This window comes from Anarrhichthys ocellatus, unplaced genomic scaffold, assembly GCF_004355925.1.
Source record: "Anarrhichthys ocellatus isolate YVR2014 unplaced genomic scaffold, GSC_Weel_1.0 scaffold552, whole genome shotgun sequence".
Taxonomy (NCBI): Eukaryota; Metazoa; Chordata; class Actinopteri; order Perciformes; family Anarhichadidae; genus Anarrhichthys; species Anarrhichthys ocellatus.
The window spans coordinates 12,537-28,862 of record NW_022280526.1 but is presented as its reverse complement, the minus strand read 5'-3'; the positions used below and the strand labels follow the sequence as shown (position 1 = coordinate 28,862).

At 44.8% G+C, this 16,326-nt stretch overlaps 1 long non-coding RNA gene across 1 annotated transcript in view; it reads left to right on the top strand.

Annotated features, from left to right (window-relative positions):
* The first annotated feature begins 106 nt into the window (after positions 1-106).
* Positions 107-16,326, top strand: part of LOC116401598 (uncharacterized) — a 28,744-nt gene continuing 12,524 nt past the window's right edge. The window contains exons 1-2 of the long non-coding RNA XR_004214007.1: positions 107-276; positions 14,074-14,128. This is a non-coding gene — a long non-coding RNA (uncharacterized LOC116401598). The remainder of the gene's footprint in view (positions 277-14,073; positions 14,129-16,326) is intronic.

Here is a 16,326-nt window from a genome sequence, read left to right as displayed (position 1 = left end):
ATGAACATATAATTCTATTTACTCTGGATATGCCAGGGTTTTCCTCGCGTCCGTCTCTTGGTGACAGTACACAGTAATGACTTTTACTGCACATTTGTTGTGGCAGTAAAGGTGGGTGGTGTTTCATATGTGGAATCTCTGTAGAGAGGTTTGAAGAATGTGAGGAGGCCTCAGCAGACGCATGATAACAGATATGTTGTCTTTTTGTCTCCACAGATCACCAGAAGTTGGAGCGTGAGGCCAGGATCTGCCGCCTGCTCAAGCATGCCAACATCGGTACTCCCATTATATTTACTGTCTGTCTTTCTGTCCTCCCTATGCTGCCATAAGGAGAGTTATGTTTAGTATATATCCAAGTGTTTCAAAACATACAAAGGTTAGCCCTGAAGATGGTTTCGTAGATGTATAGAACATCTATTAAAAATGTATGCTGTGCGCTGGAATGACATATTCATCATTTGTGCTTTTGATAACATACTATCCACTAGGAAGCTAGAGGTTGTGCTCCTCCACGTCTTCTTGTGTATATATTGACCCTTTAATCATCAACCATATTTAGAAGTACACATTCTGCTCATACACACACACCCATTTTGTCATGTTTGGGGACATTGCAATGTCTCTTCAAGTTAATTTTGTTAATACATTCCCAAATCAAAAATTTGTCTTAACGATTTACAATCTGATCAAGATGTGACACCTTCTAGGCCTTCGAGATAGAGCTCCCTTCAGATATGGAAGAACATTTAACAAGGGGGAAAAATAACCTTAAGAAATGGATCCTTGACCCTAAGGACATTTTCCAAACTAATTCAGATCTGTGTGGAAAACAAACTGGGCCAGCCTGGTGATGCAGCGAGGCTGGCCAACACAGAGGCAGCCAGCAATGTGACATCATCTGTCCAGGTGCTGCATCGACCAATCAAATAAATAAATTTGGCAGTGGCGGGCCGTCAGGGCCTGCAAGGCCTTCTCTGCTGGCCTAAACAGAATCACAAAGCTATATCTATTTTATAATTTAATATTTTTTCTTAAATACACTACATGTATTATAATTTATAAAAATATTTTCCCATTATCTTATTTTCTCATTGCACAGCTACTGTCTTCCTCAGTTGCTCTGCTTCCAGTGCAGCTTGTTTTAAGTAGAGCTTTTATCCAATCAGATTTCACCTCTGTGTCTCTAGGTAAGAAGAGAGGCCAGAGGCCTGCACACTCTCACCTGCAGCCAGTGCAGATTAAAGTAAATGGGGACGATATTGCTGATTGTCTTAGTGTTCAACCAATCAGATCTTTAGTTTGGCATGTTGGGCGAATTCTTTGACGTATCAGAGCCTGCGAGCCGGCCTATAATGACGTCAGCATTACGTGCCGCTCAGTGTCCATGTGCAGCTCTGAAACTTAACAGCAGAGGCTGTCGGGTAGTGAATCACATCACGTGATGCAGCTCAGCCAATCAAATATGGGCATTCTGACTGAGTGAGATGCACCATGCACCATGACACCAGGAGGCTGAGACGAGGAAAGACATTGCAGAGCAGTACGTTCAACGTTCAAGTTGTGAAAGTAAAATCCTATGATAATCTCTTTGGGTCATGCCTTGTCATTAAGGAATGATGGCGGATCCCACAGCCAGACCAGCTGAGAACATTATATTTTCGTGAATTTAGGCTTTTGCATTTTCTAAATGCTCTAGCATTGTTCAAACGACTCGTACCGAACGGTTTAATACGAAGACGTACATAGTTACAGCCTTAAAAATATATAATAGCTGTGGTGCCATCATGTGGTTATAAGGTGGTATTTCAGCTGCAGGACAGCAGTGAAGGCCTAGGTATAAAATGCACGGCCCGCCACTGAAATTTGGTAACCTGAATCCCATATTTCTACGGTTTACCTAGAGATGTAAAATCTTGTCTCAGAGTATCAAATTCTGTGCAGTGTTTTGGCATCTGGAAAGCCTTCAAACTCTTGGATCTAAAGATATGAGATTGTCTGTCCACCCCGAACCTTCAGCCCTAACCAATGACGTTATACACATCAGGACTGTGTCTAGGATTTGAGGACATTCAGAGCTTAGCCGGCACCGCTCTGGGGGATTCTTCCCTGGGAGACATTTTTGATAAACAAGCTCTATTTTGATGCTTTTCATGCACTCTCTTAATCATTGAAAAAATTACGTTTGTTCCACAAAAACTCGCTTGTTGTTTACTTTCCAAATTGATTGTGATGTTACAAATATTAGTAGCCTAGTTGTTATAAAACAAAATACTTAATAACTGTTATGACATGTATTGACTTGAGTATGTTAACCATGGTCAAGTATAACTAAGTGCGTTTTCTCAATATCTTTACTTAAGTACAGTGTTGTATCGTTAGGATTGTATCGATACTCATCAGTTATTTTTGATTATTTTGTGAGGAAAAAAAGACAATTAATTAAAGAAGAATCAACATTGCTCTATTATTCATATGTAAACAAATAGTCTTTCTTGAACAGCAAGAGCAGAAATGTCAGCCTCAGCCCGACAATCTACAAAAAGTTCCCAAATCCTTAAAATACAGTTGCACCTAAACAATTAGTTGAGCGATTAGTTTTCGTTAAACAGTGAGAAAACTGCATTTCTGCACATTGATGCTCTGCTTGTTGGCTACATGTTGTGATAAACTGCTGTTTCCTCTTACTTTTGAGGGTTTTATTGAGTTTGAGATGACAGTTCTCAGCCTCTACTGGAGTCAAATGTAGCCACTCTTTGGATCTTTTTCTTCTCTCTGCCATGATGTGAGTCTGTTTCGCCCCTCGTGCAAAGACACAGACTCAGAGAGAGGAGGTTTGCAACAGTGTTTTTGTTCTGTGGAGATCTCCCTCCATAACCTCTAAAGTAGCGATAGCAGATGCGTTAACTCTGGACCACATCAATACTCCGGGTATTCACTACTGTTATCGGTTCCCCTTTAGACCCGGGTATCCAGGGGCATCCCTAGTGTTGAAGTACTAACTAGTGCTAACACTTCTATTCCACTACATGTCAGAGGGAGACATACATTTATTTAATAACTTTAGTTACTTTTCAGATTAATAATCATATAATGTAATCAACTTATCAATGATGATGTATTATTATAGGTTAAACTACCCAGCAGTATATAAAGTAATAAAATGAGCTCCATATTTACCAGCAGCAATATTAAAACCTTTTGGTACCGAGCGAGGACCATTTGCGGTTCCATCGAGAAAGCTTAGCGAAGAGTGTCGTAGAATGCACTTTTCAGGAACGAATACAATGAATGTTACACACATGTTACATACCCAGTTAAAGAAAAAAGTCTGGCAACAATATCATGTAAGCCATTTTACACACTCTAAACACAATTCTACACAACTAATATAATCAACTAGAAGATTTACCACAATATCACGTATTATTCGCCATGAGTCCGCGAGCTACGCACATAGGATTCAGGCTCTCAAAATGAAGCCAAACTTCTGTATTTGGATAGATTGAACACTATTAGTGATAAAACAAGTGAAATATATAGTATATAAAAGTGCAATGGAACAGCTGGTTCCAAAATGTCCCTAACCCTAACCTCTCTGTACTAAAACCTCTATAATTTTGTTCTGCTTCACTTTATCAAAGTCATAATTTGCAGAGAGACTGTTCACATATTGTGCTATGATTTGGGAGAGGTTTAAACTTTCAGCTGCATCATTCAAAAGAGATAATCATGCTCTCAATGCTTTTTTTTTCAGGCGAACCTGAAACTTTTCAATTTGAGCTGTGTGCCATCTTCATTTACTCTTAACCAGTAACATATACACTGATATTTACACATCTGAACAAATCTCACAAGTGTTACCTTTATTATAACATCAACATTATTCAAAAAGACCTTCTAGTTTCAGAAATACACTCTTTTTAGTATGGGTATGCAATTTTTGAGCAGAGGCCTATTAAGAAGGGTAAGTGGTGAACAAAAAATGTTATATTATTCTGCATAATGAGTACTTACATTTTTGGTTCTTTAAAGCATAATTTGAAGATGGTAGCCTACTTTTATACTTAAAAAATATTTTGAATGCTGGAATTTAATTTGTAGTATTTTACACTATTACTGCTTTTTCCTTCAGTAGATGTCTGAGGAGGCCTACTTCTTCCACCGCTGAATGAAACCATTAGTTTATTGAAATGTTAAAATATTTTTCCGTCACTCTCATACACAATCTTCAGATGTAGTGTGTGCACGATGTACCTCTCCTTCATCTGCTGCTGTCTCTCTCTCTCTGACTTCAAGGAAGTGTGTTCGCACAGAGTTTTCACAGATAGTAAAATTAACCGTTTACCATTTTAGTTCCTGTTTTGAGCCTCGGCATAACGTTATGCAATATGAGCTTTGTAAAATACAATCGAAGGTCATCTACCATCATGATGAAGATACATGTGACCCACTTTACGTTATATATTATATTCACAGGCTCACTTCTTAGTCCACCCATCGTTCTCTTTTGGAAAAATACAAAGAGATTCTTTTATTTTTCCACCTGGACCTATATGCTCAGCCATTTCTCCTTGACTCTTCCCCCCCCCCACACACACACACACACAGTTGGTTTTGCTACACAGTCTATCGGTATTCACTCACATTACGTATTTGAGTTGATCTTCAGAGGCTTACATTTAAAACATCAACGCGTTTGTGGCTTCAGGCAGTAAAATGACTAACCGACAGATCACAGAGGAGCGTTTAGTTAAGAGAGGGTTATTTTACAGAGGTTTGGGTTGCCCAGTCCATTAATGGAACCAAACCGAGGTGAAACATGGTAATTACATTTTGACAGCAGAGGCTTTAATGGGTGGTTACTTATCAGCCACTAAAAGAGCTCTTTAAATAGATATTAAATCTAACAGATGAGGAGAAAACCATGTAGAGCCCACAGACATTGGATTTTAAGAACAATGCTGATATTTGAGATTGATAAAAGTCTGTGATAAAGTATGTTTAAGTTAAGATATTTAATAGTTGTAAATGAACTTAAATGTCAGAGATTGCATGAGAATGTCCATTCTACCCTCATTGTTTCTGTAACGGGTTGTATATGGACCCAAATGCAACACACAGGATTCCAGGGATCTTTGACCTTTTATTACAAACTTCGATAACAGCAGACAGAGTTTAAACAGGGTCAGGATCAGAAGGCTAGTGGGTTTACCGGGAGTCAGGCAAGGCGGGTAAAACAGGGGCAGGCATGGTCGGTAACAGGGGATCAGTCTCTGAGAGCGTGCTGGAGAGTCTGGCATGGAAAACCGAAGAACAATCTGGCAAATGTGTCTGGGAGGCAGGAGTCTATATAGGGGCTTGAGTGACTGACAAGTAGAGTGAGGAGGGTGTGGAGCTGAACTGTGACAGAACCCCCCCCCCCTTTAAGGGACGGCTCCCGACGTCCCAAACAACCACAACCACCCGGGTGGGCGGAGGGGGCCTGGAGGAGGGCTAATATTCATCTGACATCTCCGTCCTGGCGTTGAAGACGGCTCCTCTTCAACGTCTGAAGCTGCAGATGGAACAGAGTCTGGCTGGGTAGCCCCAGTGGGCACCGAGCCCTTGGAGGGCTGGTCCGGATGGCAGCGGTGAAACTCCCCGATGAGAGAGGCATCCAGAATGTGTCGAGCGGGGACCCAGGATCTTTCTTCTGGACCGTAGCCCTCCCAGTCGACCAGGTATTGTAGACCTCTGCCACGGCGGCAGGAACGAAGCAGGCGGCGAACCGTGTAGGTAAGACCTCCATCAATGAATCGCGGTGGCGGCAGAGGCTTTACAGCAGGAACCAGTGGGCACTCTTGAACCGGCTTTACCTTGGAGACATGGAATGATGGGTGGACCCGCATGGTCTGGGGCAGCTTGAGCCTCACTGCTGCAGGATTGATGACCTTCAGGATCTCGAATGGCCCAATGAACCTGGGTGCCAACTTCTTAGACTCTACCTGCAATGGTAGGTCACGGGTCGATAGCCACACCTTCTGGCCAACCTGGTAGATGGGGGCTTTGGAGCGGCACCGGTTGGCCGCTGTGGAGTAGCGGTTGGCCGAGCGGAGGAGCGCAACTCTGGCCTCGGCCCAGGTACGGCGGCAGCGGCAGACGAAAGCCTGGACAGAGGGGCAGGAAACCGCCTTCTCCAGGGCCGAAAACAGTGGAGGTTGAAAACCGTAGGCACACTGGAACGGGGACATTCCAGTGGCAGAGCTGGTCAGGGTGTTGTGGGCATACTCCACCCACAGGAGCTGCTGGGACCAGGATGGATGCTTGGAGACCAAGCACCGTAGAGCCGTCTCCATCTCCTGGTTCTTGCGCTCAGTCTGGCTGTTAGATTGTGGGTGGAATCCAGATCATGGAGCCGGAAGACATGCAGCAGGACCAGCTCAGCAGTTTCTTTGGCCAAAGGAAGCTTGGGCACGGGCACAAAGTGGGCCATCTTGCTGAACCGATCTACCACTGTCAGGATGGTGGTATGTTTGTTGGACAGTTGTAGACCGGTAACAAAGTCCAAGGAGATGTGGGACCAGGGCCGATGGGGCACAGACAGAGGTTGCAGGAAGCCAGCGGGAGCCTGGTGAGATGGCTTGTGCTGGTTGCAGACTGGACAGGTGTTGACAAACTCCCGGGTGTCCTTCTCCAGAGTAGCCCACCAGAACCTCTGCTGCAAAGCATCCCTCGTACGCTGGCTCCCGGGGTGACAAGTGAGTTTGGAGCTATGGACCCACTGGAGGACATCGGACCTCAGAGTCTGAGGGACGAACAGGCGGTCAGGAGGGCAGGAGCTAGGACCGGGCTGGTCCTCCAGGGCGGCCTTGACTTCAACGTCTAACTTCTACCTCCCAGGTGACTGAAGCATCCAAGACGGGGGCAGAATGGATATTTTCATTGCAAGGGGTGGAATCCCCCTTATCAACAAACTGGTGGGACAGGGCATCAGGCTTGACGTTGCGGGTACCGGGCCGGTAACGGAGGGAAAAGTTGAATCGGGTAAAAAACAGGGACCATCTGGCTTGCCGAGAGTTTAGTCTCTTGGCAGACTGAATGTACTCGAGGTTCTTGTGATCAGTCCATATCAAAAAGGGCAGACTGGTCCCCTCAAGCCAGTGACGCCACTCCTCAAGGGCCAGCTTAACAGCTAGCAGCTCTCAGTTACCAATGTCATAGTTCCTTTCAGCAGGTGAGAGCCGCCTAGAAAAGAAGGCACAGGGGTGGAGTTTCTGGTCGCTGGCAGCCCGCTGGGATAGGATGGCCCCCACCCCAACATCGGAGGCATCCACCTCCACAACGGACTGCCTCTCTGGGTCAGGAACTTGGAGGATAGGGGCAGAGGTAAACCAGGCCTTAAGGTTCTGGAAGGGCTCCTCAGCCGAGAGGGACCACTGGAACAGCACTTTGGATGAGGTAAGGGCCGTGAGTGGGGCAGCCATGGTGCTATAGCCTCGGATGAACCTCCGGTAGATGTTAGCAAACCCCAGGAATCGTTGCAGCTGTTTACGTGAGTCAGGGACGGGCCAGGACGTAACTGCTGACACCTTGGCTGGATCCATCTGCACGATCCCCTATCCCATGATGTACCCCAGGAAGGAGACAGATGAGGCGTGAAAGTCACACTTCTCTGCCTTCACGAACAGAGAATTCTTTAGGAGGCGTTGAAGGACTGCTTGGACATGGTGAATGTGCTCCTCTCGGGACCTGGAGAAAATCAGAATGTCGTCAAGGTAGACGAACACCTGTTTGTTTAACATGTCTCTCAGCACATCATTTACCAGGGCCTGGAAGACAGCTGGGGCATTGGTGAAACCGAAGGGCATGACCAGGTATTCATAATGTCCAGTGGGGGTGTTGAAAGCCATCTTCCACTCGTCACCCTCTCGGATCCGGACCAAATGATAGGCGTTACGCAGGTCTAGCTTGGTGAAGATGGTAGCCCCCCGCAGCAACTCAAAGGCAGAAAAGATGAGAGGGAGTGGGTAGCGGTTCTTAATGGTAATGTCGTTGAGGCCCCTGTAGTCAATGCAAGGCCTCAGTGACTTGTCCTTCTTTCCCACGAAGAAGAACCCCGCACCAGCAGGTGAAGAAGAGGGACGGATGATCCCAGCAGCTAGAGAGGAATTTATGTACGCCTCCATGGTCTCTCTTTCAGGTGCAGATAAGGAATACAGGCGACCCCTGGGTGGAGTGGTGCCTGGTTGCAGGTCAATGGCGCAATCGTAGGGGCGATGTGGAGGCAGAGATGAGGCCCTGACCTTACTGAATACCTCCCGATATTCATGGTATTCAGTAGGCACCCCTGTCAGGTCCGAAGCAGAGCTGGAACAGACTGACTGCAGCAGCTTGTTTCAGGCAAATCAGGTGACAGGATGAGCTCCACCCCAGGATGGCTCCTGTGGCCCAGTCAATGTGGGGGTTATGGTGGTGGAGCCAGGGGTACCCCAGGATTAATGGATGCTGGGGTGACCGCAGGATAAGAATCCGGATAGTCTCATGGTGGTTACCAGACAGGAGCATACGGACTGGCATGGTCTGGTGAGTCACTGTCCCCAGTAGGTGGCCATCCAGGGCGCTGGCAGGAACAGGGCATAGCAGAGGTACCTGGTTGATACCCAGCTGAAGGGCTAGGTCCTCATCAATGATGCTGTCATCAGCGCCAGAGTCAATGAGCGTAGTGAGGGTCTGGGATCCGTTCGCGAGCAGAAGCTGGCAAAGGGGTCTTTGTTTGGGAGAGTCTTGTGGTTCGGCTCACCAGTACCTCCCCTACTACTGGCAAGCCGTGCCCTTTTGCTGGGCACCGGGATATAAAGTGACCAGCCTGGCCACAGTACAGGCAAAGATTTCCCCGGCGGCGGTGCTCACGCTCCTCTGGAGTGAGACTGGTGCGCCCCACCTGCATGGTTTCAACGCCCCCAGGTTGAGGCCCTGGGATGACACCGGTAGTTGCTGGAGGACCTCGAGGCAGGGTGGAAAGGTGGCGATCTGTCTCCCCCTTGCGTCGCTCCTGTCGCCTTGCCTGGATGAGTCTGTCCACTCGGGAAGTCAGTTCCACTAGGCCATCCAGGTTAGCAGGTAAATCAAAAGAAATCAGTTCATCTTTAATATACTCAGCTAGTCCAGCCAAAAAAGCGTCACACTGTGCTGCCGAGTTCCAGTCGCTAAGGCGTGCTCTCGTGCGAAACTCGATGGCATAGTCAGCAACTGTCCGGTCTCCCTGACGCAGTTCCATAAGTTCCCCGGTAGGATCAGGACCCTTGGAGACCGCCCCGAACACCTTGCATAGCTCCGCAGAAAAAGCCAGGAATGAAGAGCAGGCTGGCGTGCGCCTCTCCCATTCAGCGGTACCCCAGAATCGTGCTCTGCCTGTCAGGTGGTTGATGGTGAAGGCTACTTTAGCTTCCTCCGAGGCAAACGTGTAGGGCTGCAGGGAAAACAAGATGGAGCAGTTGGTGACAAATGGGTTGCAGCCCTCAGGTTCTCCAGCATAGCGCTCTAGGGTTCCCACACGGGGCTCGTGTGCTGGAGCAGGCGTCGGAAGGACAGGAGGCGAAGCTAAGTCTACATGCTGGGTCAGGGCTGCTGTTAGTTGTTGGACCTGAGCAGCTAACGCAGCCATAGCCTGCTCCTGGGCTGCTGCTGACTGACGTGTCTCAGCGGCGATGTTGGTCATCAGTGCCTCATGCTGCTGGAGAGCCCCCTCGATTCTCTCAAAACGGCTCACTGGTGCAGGGGTGTGTGCTGGGTCCATGACTGGCTAGATTATACTGTAACGGGTTGTATATGGACCCAAATGCAACACACAGGACTCCAGGGATCTTTGACCTTTTATTACAAACTTCGATAACAGCGGACAGAGTTTAAACAGGGTCAGGATCAGAAGGCTAGTGGGTTTACCGGGAGTCAGGCAAGGCGGGTAAAACAGGGGCAGGCAGGGTTTCCAGATACGGCAGGCAGAGTAAAACAGGATCAGGATCAGAAGGCTGGTGGGTTTACCGGGAGTCAGGCAAGACGGGTAGAACAGGGGCAGGCAGGGTCGGTAACAGGGGATCAGTCTCTGAGAGCGTGCTGGAGAGTCTGGCATGGAAAACCGAAGAACAATCTGGCAAATGTGTCTGGGAGGCAGGAGTCTATATAGGGGCTTGATTACTGATCAGAGGCAGGTGAGTGAACAGGTGAAGGGAGTTTAGACTGATGAGGAGGGAGTGACTGACAAGAAGAGTGAGGAGGGTGTGGAGCTGAATTGTGACAGTTTCTATTGTGTTAACAATGTACGTCATCAGAAGAGTGAATACTGATTGATTCCAGAATTGAATCGGTCACTGGAGATTGTCATTACTGGCCTGCTCACACATGGCCACACTGTTGGAGGTCGACCTGGCTCCTGTTCCGTAGTGATTGTCTTGTAGCAGGTAGCGCTGCTCTCATTGCTATTCCTTTCCCACAGCCTCCAGCTGTGGGAAAGCCCTCATTCCCTTAAGGTCGTCGTGGTGATAGATCTCTGAGATGTCAATCTGACAAGGTAACGGAGAAATCAGAGATTGGCTCCAGGGGAATCTTTTCACCCATCATCTCATGCTCTGGCCTGTTGGTCTTGAACCTTTTATATCACTGAAATTGGAAGTAGCTCTTTCGAAAAGCTCCCTGCTTCACATTCACACAGTCTCACACATTCACAGTACAATCGGTCTCTTACTGCTGGTTGAATTACCAATGGAGTCTGTAGATACTGACATGATAAGAGGCCAAACACAAATCAGTCGTTGTATCTTATTGAAACATGGAGCCAAAATCAACTGTAGCTGAGCTTTCCGTTGTGCCTGTTTAAACCTGCATTATTGTCACTCTAAATGGTAATTGATCTTGTTTACTAACCTGATTTGTCAAGGATTTGGTTTCAACAGCTTTTTATTAAAGATTAAGACAGTATCAAATACCGGTATCGCATCTAAATCCTTAAGAATCCCTTATCAAATCCATTTAGGATTTAATAAGGGAATTAACTCAAAGCTATGAATGCCAGTCAAATGAATGGTTGACAACAAGTGTAGCCAACCTATTTTTGTTCATCTTATTTTCAAAAGCTTCTTGCTTCATATACTGGTGATCTTGGACCAGAATTCTTAATTTGATAAACTCAAATTATTCATATGATTTGCAGAAAGTTGACCGACTTCTGAGAAGTATGCGATATGATCGTTGCAGTCGAGATGACTCGGCACTCCGGATTCAGGATATTCAGTTGTTTCAGCGCTAGATGCCACTAATTCCCACACACTGGTCCTGTGAATGATAAGGAAATTGGCCAACGTTGGCATACAGGTTTGACCAGCCAACACATACTGTTTAACAATGTTAGTTGGTGTTCATTGTTCTTTGTGAGTGGGGATAGATAAGATATTTGGTCATTTAGGTATTCTATGATCGTGGGAACGCATTTGAAACTGAACCTGCCTATTGAAACCCAACCCATGATGGTCAGTGACGCTCTGTATAGAAATGATGATAAAGATCCACATTTTATTAAGGGACAGAAGCAATTTCTTGCTTGTAGATTTTAGTTTATACATGACACATCTAGGTCACTAATACATTGGGTATAGATTTTCATAAAAATATGCCTTGGGCCAACAATCAAAGCTGCCTCTCTCAGAATACAATACATGTTTCAAAGCTTGGATCAGGCAGTGTTGCTGTAACAAAGCCTCTGTAACCCCTGAGCTAATGCTCCAGTACTCCATTCTGGTCGGAGGCATCATGATGGCCGTGGCTACACTTGTCTTTTGAATACGACCTTTGTCATCTGATCATGCCAGGACGCATTAACTGTCAAGTCTGTACGCTCCAAGGCCGGATCTTGCTCTCATTGGGATCTGATCAGCCAGACCACATGCCGAGGTGGCGGACTGAAGGACAAAGTACAGGACTCTGGTGGGATGAGAGGAGGTGGTCTCTCTGTTAACTCCATGATGCTTGGTGCTCAAACATAGTCAATGTTGATGGACAATGTGTCCCTGATGTTGAATTTTTAAGATACCAGCCATGTTGTTTGCCTAGAGAATTGTTTTTGTTGCTGCATGAATTCATCCTGTCTTTGTTTTCTTAGTCTTGTTGTGCTTGTGTTGCAAATGGGCTATGACTGCATTTCTTTGTGCATCCCTGTGTGGCACATGTAATGTTGTTACTGGTAGCAGATTTAATAATGAATTAATACCAAGATATGTAACGATTTTTGACTTATAAACCCATAAATTATTTTAAAAGAATGATGGCACTCTGCTTACGCCATAAGCCACCATTACTTTAACTAACAGCATTTAACAGAAGATTTAACAGAAGACACCACAATTAATCAATTGCATCTTAATCTCAAGGTTCTTCTGAAGGTGTACAGGGACCTATGATTTCATATACACACAAATCAAATGATCAAATTTATAAATGAAATATGTATTTGACTAACTACATAACTAAACTACTCAACAGAAAATAAACAAAATGAAAGGAATGAATGAAGAATATGACGAAGAGTACAATGAAGAATGATGAACTACAACTAAATGAAAAGGATTACATGTGACCAGGAAGAATCAGTGACTCGTATCATTGACTGATTTATTCAATTTAATTTCAATTCTCTAAACATTTAGCTCACCATTCAGAAGCTGAGAGTTTGAGGAGCACCAGATTGTGAAGCACCTTACACAACATAGATGGACATTGTTATCATGACACAGAAAGACCTATGCAGATATACATGTGCACCTATATGCATAATACATGACTGGATAACATTATACTAAACATTACAGCACACATTAGAGTCTTGGGTCAGAGACACAAAGGACAGCGTGGACCGGTGTGGTTCTGTTGGTCTCAGAGATGTGGACCATATCACTGCAGGCAGACACTTTATCCCTAACTATGCCGAGAAACATTGTGAGTCTGACCGCTTAGCGTCTGAAAGGTCCTGAGAGCAGTCCCTGAATGACGTTTATTAGTTTAGATTATGTCATAGACATTTCAGTGTCAAAATCTCTCGTTGGATGTCCGCTACATATAATGACGGTACTTTTCCGTTGAATTGCCCAGCACTCATGGGCCACTTTGGAGAGAGCTATGCTAGCTGTTTCCTCCTGCGTCCTGAAACAAACCGATATGAGAACGAGAATGTTCCCATCGCACTCGGAAAGAAAACAAATAAACATATTACCCAAATATTGCCCTAAACTATGCTTTTAACGTACAAAGTGCATTCTGTACATTCCTGGAATGTGTCCCCTTTCTTAGACTGCTACAGGATGTCACTATTCATGATTACAGGTGAAATCATGACACCTAGCGCAAAGCGGTTTCATTGTTAACAGCGCAGATGTCAATCTAATGCTCAGCACCCACGTTGTGTAAAAAGCGCGACTTCTATCACTGCTCTTCTGCTCGCGAAGCTTTCACCTGCTCGCTCGCAAGTGTTTTTTCTTTCTGACAGTAAGTGGGTGGACCCAGTCACCACCATTGTATCTCTAAATTGAATTGGTTACAATCCTCGCTGGATATCACTCCCGACACAGACGCTAGGTGGCGATATAAACAAAAGGACGAGCCCTGCGTCATGCACTTTAATCCTTTAACCACAAGGTTGGCTGCTTCTGTCCACATGTCAAAGTGTCCTTGAGCAAGACACTGAACCCAAAGTTGCTCCCCGATTGTTTCACAGCAGCCCACTGCTCCTTAATATTTAGGATGGGTTAAATGCAGTGGTCAATTTTCAGGAATGTACCTGTATATATATGACTATTGAAAAAATGTACTGACCATGTGATATAGGTTGTTTTATTTTGATTCACTGTGATTTGCTTTGCATCCAAAAAGGCCCCCAAAAAATGTGCCCAAAACTTCAACAAGCAGTTTAATCGAGAGAAAGCTACATGCTGTCTGAAACTCTGAACCACACTGAGAGAAGACAACAGTTCACTCAGTTACTACTGCTGCCAATGTAGCAGGTTGTAGTATTTCACATAACTGAATAACTCTCTCCTCCCTCCCTCACAGTGCGGCTCCATGACAGCATATCAGAGGAAGGATTCCACTATCTGGTCTTTGACTTGTAAGTGCAGCATTTTTATTTTGCAAATCACCTTCATGCACATTTCAGACACCACATGGTTAAACACGAGCCGAGCACACATTCACATCCTGCTCAGGAGAGTTACAAGCTGACAGCTGCCAATCACATGTCTTGTCACCGAGGCGCCATGGAAGATTAGACGTAGCGCACTCACCTCCTGCGTTCATTTTCCGCCTACTCTTTGCTCCGTCTGTTTCAGCAACGCCGTGCGCTCCATCATCACACACTGTCGCCATGTTCACACGCTGCACACAGACAGCACAGAGACGCTCCAGCACATAGTATATGACAGCTTCATGTGCGCGCACACACACTGAGACGATGCAAGTGAACAAGGATCATATACTTCAGCTTTATAAGTATTAAAGAAGTTAGATAAAATCGTTCACTCGTATCTTTTTTCTTTAGCATTGTATTATGTGACACATCAAAATGTCTGCTATTCAAAGAGCTTCAAATACCAAATGAAAAGACATTAAAGTCCAACTTTAGTTAAATTGCATGTTTTTCCCCTACCATGTCGTACAGATGTGCTCTGTAAATCACAAGTCCTGTGCTCTCTTCTGAGTAAAACACTGTACCTAAACCATCATTCATGTGGGCCAGATGGCTTGTGGAACGAAATCATTTCACAGTTTAAGTCCTCATGCTCAGTTTACTTTAATTGGATGGAATTTTGAATGATAGCATTTGTTATTTATTATTGCCCAAGCCAACATTTCAGTGACAAAGTCGAGCTAGTTAGTCAACATGACCTTGCCACCTGGTTTCCTCCCCCAAAGTGTTCTTATGAAGTGGAAAATGTGAGCTCTCCACCTCGTTTCCTCCAGCATGAAGCATTACAGAGTAAATAACTTAAATAGGAAACATACTATTGGTATGTTGGTATTTAATTGTCTTCAGATCCCTATCTGTTTATGTATGCCTACCTGCCTGTAAATATGCTTTTTATTTAAATCATCAACCTCTATTACATCCACATCTCCCATTGTGTTAATGAAGCAGTCAGTATGGTTTCCTCATTGTAACCCTGGTATCCAGGGCTTTGCTCTGTCACTTCCTTCCTTCCTTTAAATCTCTCACTCCTCCCGTTCTCCCTCCATAACTTACCATCTCCTCCCTTCCTCCGCTCTCATGTGTATTGTCAGAGGATGTTTGCAGTCTAACCTGGCAGCCAGAAAGGAAATGGCTTCCAACGTATATTGAATGCTGTTAATCTGACAATAAGAAAGAGAAGCTGGTGTTCTTTGCTAAAAAACAACACACAGATAGAAATCCTTCCTAAAGAGAAAACTTGCATGGAATGACCCAGACCTGCATGACGAGGTATAACAACTCTGCTGTGAGGTAATGTCAGTGTGAAAATTAGCCATGAACAGAGGAGGAAGCTAATAAGTTGTATCTCCATCGGTTTTAACTTTTTATTTACTGAGAAAGTGAAAGACTGGGAGAACATGCTTGCTCAGAGAGAATGATGTTAACACTCTGTTTGAGTCTCTCAGCTGAGTGAAGGCCAACAAAAACACCAAAGTCATTTCAAGTTTAATATGGAAGTCCCTGAAGACTCATCAGAGTGCTCATGTTTTCCACAGGTCATGGAAAAGAGAATATACTATTTCAAGTCATTCTCCGTGTTTTGAGTAAATTGACCCACTGGCCTACTTTTGTAAAGTGTTTAAAACATGTAAAAGTTTACTCCATCAATGTTACACATGTAGATCAGTTTATTTACATGGTTATTACGGTCAGTAGCAACTTAACAGACAAGAAATATTCAGACATATCCTGGCTTTAAATCCTTTTGTATGGTTAGAGTTCAGAAAACACTGGATCCCTTCAAAAAATATGAAACTCAATAACCGCTTTCATTAGCTAATAGTAAGCCCGAGCAAGGACCATTTGGGGTTCGAGCAGGACCGTTTAGCGAAGAGCGTGTCGTAGAATGCACTTTTCAGAAACAAATATAATGAATGCTACACACATATTATATACCGACTTAACGAAGAAAATTCTGGGCAAAAACATCATGTAAGCCATTTTACACACTGCAAACACAATTATACACAAACTAATATAATATCTAGAAGACGTACCACAATATCACGTATTTTTCGCCATGACTCGGCGAGCCATGCACTCTGTACAAAGCTGCGAACAAAAAGCTAACCGCTAACACG